This window comes from Primulina tabacum, chromosome 3, assembly GCF_025594145.1.
Source record: "Primulina tabacum isolate GXHZ01 chromosome 3, ASM2559414v2, whole genome shotgun sequence".
Lineage (NCBI taxonomy): Eukaryota > Viridiplantae > Streptophyta > Magnoliopsida > Lamiales > Gesneriaceae > Primulina > Primulina tabacum.
The window spans coordinates 499,983-517,344 of record NC_134552.1 but is presented as its reverse complement, the minus strand read 5'-3'; the positions used below and the strand labels follow the sequence as shown (position 1 = coordinate 517,344).

The 17,362-nt window shown below is 34.9% G+C and overlaps 1 long non-coding RNA gene across 1 annotated transcript; it reads left to right on the top strand.

Annotated features, from left to right (window-relative positions):
- Positions 1 to 3,158: 3,158 nt before the first annotated feature.
- LOC142538786 (uncharacterized) lies at positions 3,159 to 17,056 on the top strand. The gene is made up of 3 exons (XR_012818735.1): positions 3,159 to 3,313; positions 16,623 to 16,918; positions 17,003 to 17,056. It is a non-coding gene; the product is annotated as an uncharacterized LOC142538786 (long non-coding RNA).
- The last annotated feature ends 306 nt before the right edge of the window (positions 17,057 to 17,362 follow it).

Genomic DNA, 17,362 nt, shown 5'->3' with positions numbered 1-17,362 from the left:
GTCTACTACCCATTTTTCTTCAAAATATATTAGAATTTTTTTCATCCATTTGGCCGAATCCATGCACATATATATAAATATATTTTTAAATATTTTTGCACCATTTAACAATAAACCAACCAACTATTATTTGAAAATCCAAAAGAACGTAATTCAAAATATAAAATCGTAAATCGTCAACTAAACCTAAATTTAACATTATTTCAAAAATAAACTTAACTCTAACATCCTCTCAAAACCTCTCAAAAGCATAATGAATCATAAAATCTTAAAAGTAACTTAAATCATTAGCATAAGTCATAAACATAAGCGCGGAAAACTAGCGACGATCCTCGGGTTATGTGCACCTTCAGTCCAGCTAGTTCAACCATCAAGCCCTCCATTAACATCAATATCATGCTTATCTGCATCGATCACACCTATTGAGTCTATTGACTCAGCAAACCTTAACCATGATAACAAGTAATACATATACATTCACATGCAACAGTGAAAATAGTTTTACTTAAAATAGTTTTTCATGAACATGCATAAACTTAAAAATTTTTCCTTTCATCGTATCATATCATTTTCCTTTCATCATATCATATTTCCTTTCATCATATACGTATACGTTTTCCTTTTATTTGAATTCGGATCGTTAATTATGACTTTCGTATCAACTGAAGGTCGATAGATCCATCTACGTGTAACCATAGTACTGGGCGGCGGGGACATCAGCGACACTCTCATCCGTTAACTGAGCCTTGGCCTTATATATCATCGTATCATCATAATCATCGTATCATCATATTAGTCACAATCACTTCACCTCCTTCAACTTTTCATATTTTCATCATTAATTTATCCTCAACATTCACTGTTTCATAATAGAAATGGACTAGGGATAACCCCCACAGTGATATACCAAATCAGTGCGATTATATTGTCCCATTAAACCTAGTTGTTGGAATCTAAAAATTCATGCACATATAAATCATTGTTCTTTTAAACCAAGCATACAACATGTCTTTTAGCATTAACATATCAACATATAATTTCATAAACATTTAAAATAAACATACTAACATTATTTACAGCATTAGGGGCACTACCAGAACGTTTAACATTTTCAGGTGTAAAATGACCGTTTTACCCTTGGATTTAGAATTTCTCGATTTTGACTTTTTCTTACTTTCATTGACTCTAGACCATCTCAAATAACTATTTAAACTTAAATTTAATTTCTAACGTTTTTATTTAGCTTAACTTTGAGGATTTCGATTTAATTTCCTATTTACTAATTCCTAAAGGGTTTAATTCCTGGATCAATTCAATTTTTAATATTTTAATCCCAAACTTTTATCATGAACTTTTCATACCTAAATTACCCTACGTGAGCCATGAATTGACCCCCGTGAACCATGGTTAGATCTTTTAACCATTAAACTTCAAGATCACGAACCCTAGCTAGTCCCCTCTCGAGCCATCTCACGTTTTACTTGAACCACAACCGATCAACCTCGATCAACCCCTGACCATACCACCTAAGGACCATACAGACCAGCCCTGACCCACTTAACCAGATCCCAGCCCATGCCACCAGTTCGAGCATGAGCCACGGTCGAGACATACAACTAGGACCCCTAACTCAATGAGGACTCTTCACCCGAGCCACCACCCAAGCCCGAACCCTCATGACCCTCACTGGACCACCCTCAGACCTAGCTTGAACCCCTTGACCAAGCCGTGACTCCCTCCGCACAGCCGCTGCTCTCGGGTCGCATGGGAAGAGTCCTATCTTGCATGGACTCTTCCCTAGCAGCTGCGCATGAGTCCTAACACTTCCTCACACCTGACCACGTCCATCCAGAGCCTTGGTCAAGCCCTAGTCGAGCTGCACGATTGCTTCCCCCTAGCCGAAACCCTAGTGCACAAAACATGAAGTTTTCGTTCAAGCCTTCTCCCCTACGTGTGCAACCTTTGTCTTAGCATCTATGGACCCTTAATATGTTATAAAAACATCCCTCCAAGATATCATACCATGGAAGCCCCTTTATTCATCATTAAAACAAGTTTGGAATCACAAAATCATGAGTTATATGCATGGGTATCCATAAAAACGAAAAATACATCAAGTTTATCATGTTTTTGCATGCAAACATCTATCAAGCAAATGTTATGGTGTGAAGGATGAGAAAAATGTATTAAAGCGTGTCTTTGCTTATTTTACGTATGAAAACGTTTTGGCGATTCGAGGGACCTCGACGGAGGGAACCTTGCTGAATTTTTCCTCAAGCTTTTCGTGGCTTTCCCTTCAAAATCTAGCGTGGTGTGTGTGTTTTTTTGGTGGAGGGGAGAGTCCTAGTGTTTTTGTGAAGGGGTGGGATGTGAGTTATGGGGTGTGAATGGGTAGGGTTTAAGGCTTTTTTATTTGTTAATTAAATCATGTGTGCAAGCTTAGGCCCAGCAAAGTACACTCAATGTTGCTAACACTTGGAGTGTCCTTTCGCAACACGACTCATTGGCCTTTGTGCGTGCCGAATAACTTTTATTTTTTAAACCAGTTTCAAGAAATGTAAACGAGCTGAGCCTATTCACTAGCTTTTTGAACCAGCTCGAAAAAAACTTAAATCGAACCGAAGTTTTCTGTTTCTAAAATCTAAAACTGAAATCAAATTGAGTAAAATTGAAATGAATTGAACCGAACCAACCGATGAACACTCTGATCTCCTGTGAGACGATCTCAGAGATCTATTTCCGTGGGACAATCGACTCAACTCATATTTACAATAAAAAATAATATTTTTTGATATAAAATAATATTTTTTTCATGTGTCGGATCGAAAAAGATAGATTTTTTACAAAATTGATTTGTTAGACTATCTAAGTAGAGTTTTTATATTAAACATTTTGTGCCAATTACTTTTAAACATTTAAGTTTTTTAAAGTTATAACGAAATTTTTTTCCACGAATTTTAAAAAATTTTATTTCATTATTTTTTTGATTTATATTTAGTTTTTGTTAGCTAAAGTTTATCATTTTATAACTTAAAAATTTCTTTTTTCATATGTTTATAATTATATATATGTGTAGTTATATACGAAATTATAATTTTTTTTATTATGTTTATATTATTTATTTTAAGTATTATCATTCTCCCACCAATCTCTCCCCGATTTTTCCCCGCCTCATAGAATCCCCAATCATCGCCAATCCTTCCTCTCTCTTTTTTTTTTCCCTATCGGGAAGTGGCTTCACGAAAGATTTTCAGAGAGCTGCTGTTAATCGGAAGAGGCAGGGCTGGAGTTCATCTACATCAAGTCTATTGAGGTGAAAAAAGCTGCTTAAATCTAGTTACCCAGTCTTTGATGGTCAATTTTAAACATTTTGGTTGAGTAGATGCAACTACCAGGAGTATTCTTCTAGTATAATTATATACTTTTAACTTTGGCTTCTTCTTGAAGACAACAACCTTCAATGTATAAATAAATTGAAACAAATCCATGCTTGGATACGAACTTCTGTTGAAGTTTCCGGCTGAATGAATTATATATTAGGTTTCTGTCGAGTGTTTTGATTTGGCTACTAGGAAAATATAGCAATATTTTAAGAGAGAATATATTTACTATTGCTTTGTGTGTGTATTCATGAAATTCTTCCGTAACCATTACCAGAAGTTTTTATATGATCAGTCCATATTTGGTTCTTTTGTGATTATGAAATTAAAATTAGTCAAATATGTCTCACATCTCACAATGTTTAATTATTGCACAATTAAATATGACATTATTGGCTACCTATTATACTATAACATATTTATTGGCTACATAATATACTATATGGTGTGCTGTCGTTGACCACCAAATTAATTTCTACTCTTTTAAATAAAAACGAGTGTAATGATGAGTAGGGTCGAATCCACAAGGAACGGTAGATTTATTTCTTTTGATAATAAAAATAAAAAGAGGGAATTTGTTTTGATAATTACTAAATAAAATAACCAAAGCAAAAATTACCAAGCAAGAAAAAATACTGAATCTAGAAATGAAAATTAATTGACGAGAATAAAGTTAAGAATTTATTATGAGAAAATACTGATTCAAGGGGATTCTATTATTTAATTATCTCATTGTTCATCGGTTAACCAATCGTTTATTCATGTTATCCAAGCAATTAACCCTAGAATAATATGGATAGCCGCTAACATTATTGTGTTTTCCTAAATTAATTGACCAAACCCAGCATCCAGTCAAAACTTACCAACAATCAACTAGGCACGATAGCGTTCCATATTAATTAAAGATAGCATTTTAGTTTCGTGAAAACAGTTAATCCTAAAATCTAAAAACCGAGGTAGCTGCAATTGGAAGATCTAGTTCCGTCGATTTATTTAGATTACACATGTTATGATAGCACAACACATCTAACCTATTGCTACTCAAGTACCAATCGTTCATGACAATTACAGATCACTGAATTCATGGTTAACATTAGAAAATCATACATCAAATTAAATTGTCAGATTAATTGACGTATAACATTCATATAATTAAATCATAAATCAACGAATACTTGGGCAAACAAGAATAATAAATTAAAGTGCAAAAACCTCACAGTGATAAAATTAAAATAGTAGACCATCCCTTGAATCAGTCTTAGAAAATTAGCCAAGCATAGTTTGATCTACAATATCCATGAAAAATAAATAAGAAAACATAAAGAAATGCAAACTATTTTGTTGGGAGAAAAAATGGGAGTCCTGCGCCTTTTTTTCGTACGTGAGGATGGAGTGGTTGGAGAGTTCTTTCTCCAATCTAATTCTTCAATCTTGTGCTGCGGCTGCTTTTGTAATTGGAGTGGTAGGTTTGGATTCTTTTTTAATTAAGCTAAAAAAGCCCACTAATTTCTTAATTAACCCTAAATCTTAAAATATAAAATAATAGATAATATCTTATCTAGAGTTTCATTAATTCTTTCAAATCTTGCATAATCTTCACAAAATCAGATTTTTCATTTCTTGCAATTTTAGGCCGCTGAAACATAATCACAAGGCGTGGCCACGCCTTGTTCCAGGACCTCTTTTGGTTTGGCCATTCTATTTCAAAATCTATCTTGAAAACTTCAAATGTGATAAATATAACATTTTTCTCTCAAATTTGATCCAAGACCGTAAAAGTTCCTCTTACAATAAAATTACACAAAAATGTATCAATTAAACATATCGGAGGTTGGAATAATGAGAAATATGAAAATAAAAATACTAACTATTACGAGCCTATCAAAATCTCTCACACCTAAACGATGCTTGTCCTCAAGCATAAAAAAAATCAACTCATTATCTCAATTTTTCGTCCTCCTTCCGCTTCCTCTACTTATCCAAAACATTTTTCATGCAACAAGACATTTTAATTTCAGAGCATCTCACAAAATAACATCATGAACAATCACTGCAATCAGAATGTGTAGAGATTAAAATGCATGAGATTTAACAACTCCTCACAAGATTCGCTCATTCCGCTCATTAGTGTCTAGGATATATATCAACAAACTCTCATGTCAAATGCATTGAAAATTTTTACCATAGGCTTGCAAATATATCACATCCTTCCACTAAATGAATAAATTAAAATACACAAACAAAAAGGGCTATAAATGGGTTGTAACGTGGCTAGGGGGTAAGGTAGGATAAAAGGAAACAATGAGCTATGGAATTGGAGAAACCATAACAAACTTTTTTCACAAAAAAAAATGTATCCAAAAACTCTTATATCTCATTAAAACAATCAAGAGCATTTTTTTTATTACTGCTCTTCTTTTCTTTGTCACTTCGTCTATTTATCTTCTCTCTTTTTTCTTTTTTTACTTTTTGTTTGTTTGTTTGTTTTTTTGTTTTTCTAGACGGGGACTATAAGGGTTCGAGATTAACTAAATCCCAACAATTCACACTATTTTGGATTGAGTGATGCTATTTATGAAAAGTTTACATGATTCTCAAATTCAAGGTTCAAAAAGGGGGATAACCAACAAAAAGGATTTATCACGGCTTTTAATGTGGTTATTTTTATTCAAAGAAAAAGGCTGAGGCTCAAACTTGGTTCACTAGGGGTCTATATAGGAATTGTGTTAAATCCCACATACTTGTCCTCTCTAACTATCATCAAGAGCAACTTATTCATAATGCAAACGTGAGAATGCAAAAACATTTGCACGCAAAGAAAACATCATCATTTTTTTTTCGCATCGGAGGCAATCAGGATTCAGAATAAAGAGATAACAAATGAACTAGATGCTTGGAACTAACAACGTCGTTATTTTTTTTAAACCCAAAATGGTGAAAAATTAAATCAAAATACTAAAAAACAAATAAAATAAAAAAATTAAAAAATCCCACAGTCAAGTCAAACTTCTCATAATCAAATCAAAAACTCTCACACCTAAACTTTACATTGTCCTCAATGACAAAAAATAGATGCTCAAAGAAAACGATAAAATAGTAGGGAAAGTTAGAGAACTCCCCTGAAAAATGTTGAGCATCGTAAAGAAACATCATCTACTGCGGCGGTGGAGAAGTGAGAGCGCGGCTCGGTTATGGAAGTTAGAGCAGAAGAGCGACGAGTGGCTGGTGGGTCGCGACGATGCTGGAGAAGGTGGCGCGAGATGGGAGAGGGGATTTGGAGATAGGCGATTGAGACTGCTGAGAGAGAGAGAAAAAAAAAAGTAGGTTAAGAAAATTTGTTTTTTTTTAAAAAAAGGAAAAAAATATGTTCCGCAGTAGAGGTATTTCAACAAGGCGTGGCCACGCCTTGTGCGAAAACATCTACTGGACCAATTTTTTTTTTTAAAAAAAAATCAGTAGAGGTGTTTCAACAAGGCGTGGCCACGCTTTCTTCGAAAACCTCTACTGGAACAAAATAAAAAATAACAAGAACTAAAATTAAAAAAAAAATCAGTAGAGGTGTTTCAACAAGGCGTGGCCACGCTTTCTTCGAAAACCTCTACTGGAACAAAATAAAAAATAACAAGAACTAAAATTTGAGTTGCCTCCCAATCAGCGCCTCTTTTTATTGTCGTTGGCTCGACTTCATTCTTTCTTGTTGCTCATGGTGGTTCAAATATGGTCACTTTTTCCCCTTTATTCCACTTGAGTATTTTCATACCAAATTTCAGCATGTGACTGTTTTCTTTGAATTTCTTGGAAATCCATATCCCTGGAATATTTCCTCCTTTTTTTATGAGTACATGCTTGGGTCGATCTGGAGGAAGTTTTCGCGCAATTTTAGATGTCTGCGAATCAGAGAGAGAAAATATAATATTATAATTTTCAACAGGTCTTTCAATAATCTCCTCTAAATCATTTTTATCAACAATGTTTGAATTTTCTTATGACAAGTGATTAGCGATATCAAGAGTATTAATAGTGCTTTCACTAACAGGATATTTCATGGTATCATAAATATTAAATTTAACAATCTCACCATCAAATTCCATAGTAAGGGTACCACTATTAACATCTATGACAGATTTGAAGTTTTCAAAAATGGTCTTCCTAGCAAAATTTGACTGTTTAAATCATCATTTTCCATGTTAAACACATAAAAGTCCGCATGAAAAACCAAATTTTCAACTTTCACAAGAACATCTTCAATTACACCTTTAGGATAAACAGTGGACCTATCAGCCAACTGGATCACAACGTCGGTTTCAGTCAGAGGTCCAAGTTCCAAATAATTATAAACAGAATTAGGCATGACATTGATAGAAGCACCTAAATCCAACATACCCTTTTCAAGTCTAGTATCGCCAATAGTACAAGGGATAGAAAACATACCTGGATCACTGCATTTGATAGGAATAGTTTTTTTAATGACTGCAGAAACATGTTCTCCTACCTTTTCCCTTTTACACCCCTTTAACTTATGTCTCTTTTTTGTAGTACACAATTCTTTTAAAATTTTAGCACAACGAGGTACTGGTTTAATAGAATCTAATGAAGGAATATTTACCTCGCCTCTACAAAGAGTGTCATTCAACTCCTTAATACTTTCACATTTCCTTTTCAATGTAAGAGGGAATGGGGGAATAGGTTTATACTCAAATAGAGGAGAAAACTTACCATTCGGAGCGTCATCTTGATTGATTATTTTATCCTCAACTGTAATCTCATTCTCTTCCTTTTGCTTGGCTGATGCTTGTACCCCAATTTCTTGAACATCCAATTCTTTACAATTTCTCAAAGTAATTGCACTCACATTCTCTCTTGGATTCACCACTGTCTGAGAAGGTATATTACTTAAATTTTGTGCTTCCAACTTGTGAATTGAGGTCGCCAACTGTCCCACTTGAGTGCTCAAATTCTGAATGCTAGCCTTCGTTTTCTGTTGAAATTTTTGAGTGTTCTTAGCTAGGCCTTCACAATTTCATCTAGGGACATACCTGAGTTAGAGGCTTGCGCAAGTGACGAATGTTTGTGATAATTTTGTTGTGGATATCCCTGTTGACCTCCTTGATTCCTATAGCTGAAATTCGGGTAATCTTTCTATCCTGGATTGAAGCTATTAGAATATGGATCATATTGGCATTGAGGTTGTCCAGGAAATCCGTCGATTGCATTAACTTGTTGTTGGGGATCTTCCTGTAGTATAGGGCACATGTCCGTCGAATGTCCAACCACCATGCATACCCCACAAGCTTTGACCTGTTGTACCTGTCCTACAACCAACTTTTCCAAAATAGATGTCAAAGAATCTAACTTTTGATTGATATGACTAGTGCTTACCTAATTAACTTGTCGTGAGGGGTTATCTTGCCTAGTTCCAAACTGCTGTGCATTGGCATCCATGTTGGAGATTAGAGCTCGTGCCTCTTGAGGCGTTTTGTTCACCAATGCACCTCCACTTGCAGCATCAATCATGTTCCTATCAAAAAGCGAGAGTCCCTCATAAAAATATTGAACTAGTAGTTGTTCTGGAATCTGGTGTTGTGGACAACTGGCACATAACTGCTTGAATCTCTCCCAATACTCATACAAAGTTTCCTCGTGTAGCTGTCTAATCCCACAAATGTCTTTTCTAATATTTGCTGCTCGTGAAGCTGGGAAGAACTTCTCCAAAAATTGTTGTTTCATATTGTCCCAAGTTGTTATGGATCCAGAAGGCAAGTAGTATAGCCAATCCTTAGCCTTGTCGGCTAAAGAGAATGAAAAAGCTCACAGTGAAATTTGTTCCTCTGTGATCCCTTGCGGTTTCATGGCTGTGCAAAAAATATGAAACTCTTTCAGATGTTTATGGGGATCTTCACCTGCAAGACCACGAAAAGTAGGCAATAAATGAATCAAGCCAGATTTTAATTCAAAAGTAGCATCAATAGTAGGGAATTGAATGCATAATGGTTGTTGAATAACATTAGGATTAGCTAACTCCCTGAGTGTTCTTTGAGCTTGTCCTGCCATTTCTTCTTGGTCACTTTTACTTCTTTCAATTTCAAGATCAATGTCCGATTCGCTTTCTGTATCGTTGGAGTCCAATGATGCGTTCAAATCAGGAGATGATGATGATGGTTGCTTTTCGCGCCTTAATCTTGCTTCTTTTCTCAATCTCTTAGCTGTCTTCTCGATTTTCGGATTGTATTCGAGTTCACATGTACGAGAAGAACGAGGCATAAAAAATAAGAAAAATCAAAAGAAATTATCCTTACACCGTTCCCCGGCAACAACGCCAAAATTTGGTGTTCTGTCGTTGACCACCAAATTAATTCCTACCCTTTTAAATAAAAACGAGTGTAATAGTGAGTAGGGTCGAATCCACAGGGAACGGTAGATTTATTTCTTTTGATAATAAAAATAAAAAGGGGGAATTTGTTTTGATAATTACTAAATAAAATAACCAAAGCAAAAATTACCAAGCAAGGAAAAATATTGAATCTAGAAATGAAAATTAATTGACGAGAATAAAGTGAAGAATTTATTATGAGAAAATACTGATTCAAGGGGATTCTACTATTTAATTATCTCACTGTTCATCTGTTAACCAATCATTTATTCATGTTATTCCAAGCAATTAACCTTAGAATAATAGGGATTGCCGCTTAAGATTCTTGTGTTTTCCTAAATTAATTGACCAAACTCACCATCCAGTCAAAACTTACCTACAATCAACTAGGCACGATAGCGTTCCATATTAATTAAAGATAGCATTTTAGTTTCGTGAAAACAGTTAATCCTAAAATCTAAAACCGAGATAGCTGCAATTGGAAGATCTAGTTCCGTCGATTTATTTAGATTATACATGTTATGATAGCACAACACATCTAACCTATTGCTACTCACGTAACAATCCTTCATGACAATTATGGATCACTGAATTCATGGTTAGCATTAAAAAATCATACATCAAATTAAATTGTCAGATTAATTGACAGTATAACATTCATATAATTAAATCATAAATCAACGAATACTTGGGCAAACAAGAATAATAAATTAAAGTGCAAAAATCTCACAGTGATAAAATTAAAATAGTAGACCATCCCTTGAATCAGTCTTAGAAAATTAGCCAAGCATAGTTTGATCTACAATATCCATGAAAAATAAATAAGAAAACATAAAGAAATGCAAACTATTTTGTTGGGAGAAAAAATGGGAGTCCTGCGTCTTTTTTTCATACGTGAGGATGGAGTGGTTGGAGAGTTCTTTTTCCAATCTAATTCTTCAATCTTGTGCTGCGGCTGCTTTTGTACTTGGAGTGGTAGGTTTGGGTTCTTTTTTAATTAAGCTAAAAAAGTCCACTAATTTCTTAATTAGCCTTAAATCTTAAAATATAAAATAATAGATAATATCTTATCTAGAGTTTCATTAATTCTTTCAAATCTTGCATAATCTTCACAAAATCAGATTTTTCCTTTCTTGAAATTTTAGGCAGCTGAAACATAATCACAAGGCGTGGCCACGCCTTGTTCCAGGACCTCTTTTGGTTTGGCCATTCTCTTTCAAAATATATCTTGGAAACTTCAAATGTGATAAACATCACCTTTTTCTCTCAAATTTGCTCCAAGACCGTAAAAGTTTCTCTTACAATAAAATTACACAAAAATGTATCAATTAAACATATCGGAGGTTGAAATAATGGGAAATATGAAAATAAAAATACTAACTATTACGAGCCTATCACTATACTTTCAGATCTTCTTGTTAAAAATGATGCAACTCTAGTTACATTCTTGAGAAAATAACAATTGAATATCTCTCGAATATAAAAATGGTGTTCAAATGTTTGTAACACGAGCTATCGAGTACGTCAATTAATAGAGGAAAATAAGTTGCCAACATAATACTTGTTTAATTAATTTGTATCAGCCATTGCGCTTATTAGAGTCCACCTAATAAAATATGGGATACAAAAATTATACAAAGTGTCAGACTACCATGGTGAGCGATATGAACATCCACCGACAGAGCATGGAGTTTTATTTGATAGTGATGCTCAAGGTGAAATTACAGACGTTTTGATTGATTTAACTGAAACAATAGAGATAAGAGAATCCAGTGAGTCTATTCGACATCAAGGTTTGAAAATCGAGAATTTCGATGATATGTTGAAAGAAATTGAGAAAGAATTGTATCCGGGATGTGTACATTTCTCGGCGCTTAATTTCTTGGTAAAATTAATTCATGTGAAAGTACTGAACAAATGAAGTAACAAATCTTTTGATATGTTGCTTAAGTTATTGAAGCAGACATTTCCTCAAGCACAATTAACTGGCTCAGATTATAAGAGAAAGAGAAAGCTAAGTGAATTGGGATTGGGGAATGAGTCAATCCATGTATGCGAACATGATTTTGTTCTTTTATGGAAAAAGAATGTCGGGTTTCAAAATTGTCCTGTATGTGTAGTTAGTAGATGGCTTGAAAAAATACGAAAGAAAAAAATACAAAAAAAAAAAAAAGACGCGATGCTTTCCCTTAACTCCTAGATTAAAGCGTTTGTATAGTTCTAGGCGTACTTCAAGAGATATGAGATGGCATGACGCTGAGCGTCTAAAAGATGACGGTGTTTTAAGGCACCCCGTGGATGGTTCTGCTTGGAAGATGTTTGATGAGAAATTTCCAGCATTTGCAATGGATCCTAGAAATGTGCGGCTTAACTTGGTTTGGCAACAGGCGATTTTAATCCATTTGGTAGCATGACCCCGACTTATAATATGTGACCTGTTATGGTTGTTCCGTATAACACAACACCTTGGAAGTGTATGAAATCTGAAAACATGATGTTGTCTTTATTAATACATGCACTGACATCTCGTGGAAAAGACATAGATGCTTTTCTTCAGCTACTAATTGAAGAATTTAAAAATTGTGAGGAGGCATGAATACTAGAGATGCAGCGACTAATGATACTTTCTTAATGCGTGCAACACTTTTGTGGACCATCAATGATTACCTTGCGCATGCTTTAATGTCTGGATGAAGTACAAAAGAATAAAGCATGTCCAATTTGTAATGAAGAAACTCCTTCAAAAGGCATAAGAAGTAAGATAGCTTACATTGGGCATATGTGTTTTCTTCCTTTAAGTGATCCAATGAGGCGAAGCAAACAATTTGATGTTAATGTGGAACCAAGATCTCCTCCAAGACTTACCCGCTACAGATATATTAGCTCAGTTAGAACATGTGCATGTTGGTATTTCTGTGAAGTATAAGCATTATGGAGGTATAGTGTTCTCGGCACCTTGTTGAACATAGAAAGAAAATCAACACACACAGAAAAAGAAAGACTAGATCTTCAAGACACGGGGATCAGGAAATAGTTGCATATCTACAAAGATGGAAATTAATTGGAAGAAGCCACCAACAACATATATATTAAGTGCTAATAGAGACACATATTTTGTCAATTTATCAAATCGGTGAGGTTTCTGGATGGTTTTGTAGCCACCTTATCAAAAAATGTCAATGAGGCAATTGGTAAAATATCGGGACTTATATATCATGACTATCATGTTTTGCTCCAGCGTTTATTGCCAACATGAAACAGGTCATGCTTGAAGAAAGAAGTTCCTGAAACTATAGTTAAGTCGTGTAATTTCTTCCAACAAATATGTGCCAAGACTTTGAACATCAGTGATCTTAAATTGTCGGAGACAAATGTTGTTCTTATTTTGTGCAAGTTGGAAAGAATATCCCTCCAGCGTTATTTGATATTATGGTCCACTTGATACTTCATTTACCACAAGAGGCGATAATGGGTGGTCCTGTGTATTTTAGATGAATGTATTGAATTGAGAGAGCTATGATGTGGGGACCCGGACGCTAATCAAGTTCTTAATCATCATTGAGACTAATTAATCAATTATAAAACAGGGTCTAAAATTTTTTTCTTTTTAAAATGCGGAACGTAGTGAAATCAACTAATATACAACTCAGTATAAAATAAAGTACATGTCCTGTACGGTCTACAAATCAGTGAAACTAAGGTTCAACATCTAAATATCAAGTGTCAAAACCCTATATACATCCAAGTCCGAAGTCTCCACTCTATCACGATCTCTCCTCATCTCCTGGACCCTGATCCTGTCCCACCTGTTGTCATGTACACATACAGACAAGACAACAGCTGGATAATTCCGGTGAGAATAAATCCCAGTATAAATCAACGAAACATGCAATTATATAAACAAATATAAAGCATGTAATCAGGTAATAGATATATGTATCAAAATCTGAAACATAAACAATCGTAGACTGTCAAACATATACGTGACTCCACGTTTCAGACTAGACTCCATCCTAGTCTAGGGATCTCGGTCTCCAAATGTGGTATTCCTATATCGAATTCCGTAATAGAAGGAACTCTGTTCCTATTACTCGATATAACCAAATATGGTGTTCCTATATCGAATTCCGTAATAGAAGAATTCCAATCCTATTACTCGATATAACCAACATCCGGTGTCCTGACCTAACCGTCATGGACTGTAGCTCTATCGCTAATATCCCATCTTGAGACATCGTGCAATGTGCCCGTGGCGATCCCGCCACTGTCAGGCACTTCCGTCCCAAGATGTCTACACTATCCTGTAACATCGTGCAATGTGCCCGTGGCGATCCCACCACTATCAGGCACTTCTGTCACAAGATTTCTCCGTCTGATACCTGCTATCTATAAATCAAGAGAACAAGTATATCAATCAAATCAATGCAATATCAATGCAATAAAGTAAAGTATGTGATTTAGGGAAACTCAAGTACATCCTACTTGAGTCGATGTCCCAATACCACATTGACTTATACCTTTCGTTCGTCGGTTTCTGGCTCAGTCGAAGTTCTGAACTCACAGCCTCGTCTGGCAATGACAATACCAATAATTTCATATCAATATACCTTTCAAATCAATAACAATCTGATCAATCTTGATTTAATTCAAAATCAACGGTACAACGGTACAAACTCAGTATCTCCGTCAATATCACGTCACCAGATAACAATTCTCTCAATTCATAATCGATACTAACACAATCTGATATCATATCTCAATCAATTAACTTCAGAAAATCACAATAATTCCATAATCAGTCTGTTTCTTAATCTGACTTCGATTCTATGATGTCTAACATGTCAAGAACAACATATATGAGTTCCATTCAATTCTGACAATATCATAATTCTAAAACATGTCAAAATGTAGTAAAACTTACGTCCAGTTGTAGCCTACGTTGCTAGAAACTCAATACCGAAGTCGGATTCAAAATCAGACGGACGGATTTCTCTCAAAAGGCGTAAGGATTTTCAACACAATTCCTCAGACCCTTTCTCGATTTTTGGCTGAATGATTTCGAAGGGATAAACGTTATATATATATCCCAATTGCATGTTAAGGCAACGTGTCTCTTTTTCTTGAATCTCGGTCGGCGCTCGGGCGGTGCTAAACTACCGCTCGGGCGCGGCATTCTCTGTCCGAGCTCCTTCGGATTACACATTGGCGCTCGGGCGGTCACAAACTACCGCCCGGGCGCCACATCTTCTGCCCGAAGCGTGCTCCCGTTGCACATTGGCGCTCGGGCGGTTATTTTCTACCGCTCGGGCGCCAATAATTCTGTCTCAAAATTGCACCCTTCATATGTTTTGGCCAATCTGGTCTCGTAATAGCCCGTCTATAATTATATCAATTCATAATCAATAATCTCATATTAACAGAATCAAAATCTCGGGCATTACATATGAGTATTTACAAACAATATGTTAACAATAGAACACGTCCAGAAAGAAATGATGAAAGAGTGAACACATGCTCATCTCGAGTTCTTCTGTATTTAAGCATGTTGGTCGACTCTTAGGCAATAAAGAGGTCAACGTTCTTCAACTATCTTTATGAAGTAAGGCAGAGTGGTATGCTCTAAATAATTACCTAGAAATTGAAAAATACCTCGAGTAAGTCATATATAACTTTTTCAATTATTGACTTTATCTAAATTGTTGTTTAATATTATTATTTTAAATATCATGTAGATAATAATAATATTTTAAATATCATGCAAGGAGCATTGAAATGTTCTACTAGCTAGGGGAGTGCTGAATGTGGAACAAAAAATTGAATTTTCAATGTAGTTTAGGGATAACGTAAGTAAAATAACGTATTCAAGTCAATACGATAAATTATTAAACCCTAAATAATATTAGGCTGCATTTGAATTGAGTCATTTCAAATCAAATTATATCTATGTATCATACTTCTTTAAACAATTTTTAGGTCAATGAAATGCGAGAAGCTGTGTCATATGAGGCCACGTATGAATTGTATGCATTAGCTAATAGATCCAATTTCAGCGTGTGCTCGAACTTCGGTGCTATTACCAATGGCATTAAGTTTCTTATGAAACAAAGAGATGTGAGACGAACCACACAAAATAACGGTATTCTTGTACCCAATGTAGAAGGGCAAAACTTTTATGGTGTTCTTTAAGAAGTTATAGAGTTGTGTTATTTAAAAGATTGCAGTGTGTTGATATTCAAGTGTAAATGATTTGACACTTATCCTAGGAAGAGAAGAATTCAAGTAAAAAATATATTCACGAGTATCTATATTGGGGAAAAATGGCACAAGAATGATCCATTCATACTTGCATCGCAGACGAAATTAGTATGTTACTTGATTGATATCAAGAATGACCCAATGTGGAAAGGTGCATGCTTATACCTCACGTAATCAGTGAGACTATCCAAATATTGAAGTTGAAATGATTTGACACAACTAGTTTTGATTCTCATGTAATGCAATAAATTAATTCACAAAAATAGCAATTGTTGGTAGAATTACCAGAGTTAGATAATGCCATCTTCCATCCTGATGATGTTGAATCAATCGAGGCTATGAATATCGATCATTTGTTGCACAATTTAGGTGTTTTTGTAGTTGATGATGATGATTTTGAAGGCGACACATTAGAAGAATATGATGAATAAGATGGTGGAACTGTTGAAATTGACGAGGATGATGGTATTGAAAATGAAAATAATGACACTACTTCAGAAGAAGTACGAAAAATGTTTATCTAATCTTCGTGTTATTGTCCATTTATTCAATGATTTTTGATGTCATTCATTTATTCGTATTATTGATTTTCTAATAATTTTTTACATGATGTCTAGTTTGAATGCTAGTGGTTCTGTTACTAGAGAGGGTGGATCAAGAGGGGATGGAGGAGGCATACATATAACATGGAGACGACAATCTTGTAGTAAAGTTCTCGAGAAAGCATTGAGAAAGCGAAAAAATGATAAATTGGAGGTTGAGTTTGAAGAGTATACATGGGGTAATATTGGAGAAACTGGAAATGATTTAATAACTTGATAAATCAAATAATTCGAGATACAATATCTCCTCTATTACGGCTTGGGAGGATGTCATTTTGGTTGAAAAACAACTCATATTTGATCGTCTTGATGTAAGTTTTGAAATTTACGTTATGTTCTTTTAATGGTATAATTATAAGAATCTGTGTATTAATTATTTGTGTTTTTTTTGGAAGAACGAATTTATATATCCAAATATGAGTGTGGTGAAGGTGGAGGTAGAGCGGCTCTGTCACGCCCCGGGACGGGGGTTGGTTGACACCGGCGTTGCTCTCAAATTTACATTCGAAAACATCAAGTCTCAGAAGTACAGAATTCAGAAACCAGTCTTTTATTCGTAACTACTGAATATTCAATGTCTGATACAACTCAACTAATAAGTTTTACAGCGGAAATGTAAAACCAGAAATACAATGTCTGAATATATGCAGCGGAATATAAAATATAAATCAGAGCTGATAAACAACGGTCTTCTTCACCAGCCCCAGAATTGAATCTGCTCTTCTTCTTCTAACTTTTCTTCCTCGTTCTTATCT